The 1,517-nt window shown below is 39.1% G+C and overlaps 1 non-coding gene across 1 annotated transcript; it reads left to right on the top strand.

Moving 5' to 3' along the window:
- Positions 1-749: 749 nt before the first annotated feature.
- On the top strand, positions 750-853 carry LOC112713631 (small nucleolar RNA R71). The gene has a single exon (XR_003158602.1). It is a non-coding gene; the product is annotated as a small nucleolar RNA R71 (small nucleolar RNA).
- Positions 854-1,517: the final 664 nt, after the last annotated feature.

The following is a 1,517-nucleotide window of genomic DNA, read 5'->3' as shown; positions in this document are numbered from 1 at the left end:
CCTTGCACTCTCTTTTTGGATTCTCTTTAGTATTGCTTGGGAGAGTACTAGGAGGAATTTCAATGATTTTCTTACTCAGCTGGCCCACTTGTGCCTCCAGATTTCTGATGGAGGACCTTATTTCATTCATGAAACTTAAAGTGGCCTTAGACAGATCAGAGACTAAATTTGCTAAGTTAGAGGTACTCTGTTCATAACTCTCTGTCTATTATTGAGAAGATGATGGATAAGGCTTGATATTGCTGAGCCTATTTCTTCCACCATTATTAAAGCCTTATTGAGGCTTTTGCTGATCCTTCCATGAGAAATTTGGATGATTTCTCCATGATGAATTATAGGTGTTTCCATAAGGTTCACCCATATAATTTACCTCTGCTATTGTAGGTTTCTCAGGATCATAAGCTTCTTCTTCAGAAGATGCCTCTTTAGTACTGTTGGATGCATTTTGCCATCCATTCAGACTTTGAGAAATCATGTTGACTTGCTGAGTCAACATTTTGTTTTGAGCCAAAATGGCATTCAGAGCATCAATTTCAAGAACTCCCTTCCTTTGAGGCGTCCCATTATTCACGGAATTCCTCTCAGAAGTGTACATGAACTGGTTATTTGCAACCATGTCAATAAGTTCTTGAGCCTCTGCAGGCATTTTCTTTAGGTGAATGGATCCACCTGTAGAATGGTCCAGTGACATCTTAGAGAACTCAAATAGACCATAATAGAATATATCTATCATGGTCCATTCTGAAAACATGTCAGAAGGACATCTTTTGGTCATCTGCTTGTATCTCTCCCAAGCTTCATAGAGGGATTCACCATCTTTTTGTTTGAAGGTTTGAACATCCACTCTAAGCTTGCTCAGCTTTTGAGGAGGAAAGAATTTAGCCAAGAAGGCCGTGACCAGCTTATCCCATGAGTCCAGGCTATCTTTAGGTTGAGAGTCCAACCATGCTCTAGCTCTGTCTCTTACAGCAAAAGGGAAAAGCATGAGCCTGTAGACTTCAGGATCTACTCCATTAGTCTTAACAGTCTCACAGGTTTGCAAGAACTCAGTCAAGAACTGGTAGGAATCTTCTAATAGAAGTCCATAAAACTCACAGTTCTGTTGTATTAGAGCAACTAATTGAGGTTTTAGCTCAAAATTGTTTGCTCCAATGGCAGGAATTGAGATGCTTCTTCCATCAAACTTGGAAGTAGGTGCAGTATAATCACCAAGCATCCTTCTTGCATTATTGTTGTTGGGTTCGGCTGCCATCTTCTTTTCTTGTTCAAAAATTTTAGTAAGGTTGTCTCTGAATTATTGTAATTTAGCTTCTCTTAGTTTCCTCTTCAAAGTCCTTTCAGGTTCTGGATCAGCTTCAACAAGAATTTCTTTTTCCTTGTTCCTGCTCATATAAAGGAGAAGAGAACAGAAAAAGAAGAGGAATCCTCTATATCACAGTTAAGAGGTTCCTTATTATTAGTAGAAGAAGAAAGGGGATAAAGAAAAGAGAATCCAAACACAAGGGTGAAGATAAGGG

The sequence above is a fragment of the Arachis hypogaea genome, chromosome 9 (genome assembly GCF_003086295.3).
Source record: "Arachis hypogaea cultivar Tifrunner chromosome 9, arahy.Tifrunner.gnm2.J5K5, whole genome shotgun sequence".
In the NCBI taxonomy this organism is placed as follows: Eukaryota; Viridiplantae; Streptophyta; class Magnoliopsida; order Fabales; family Fabaceae; genus Arachis; species Arachis hypogaea.
This window is presented reverse-complemented; position numbering and strand designations above follow the sequence as displayed.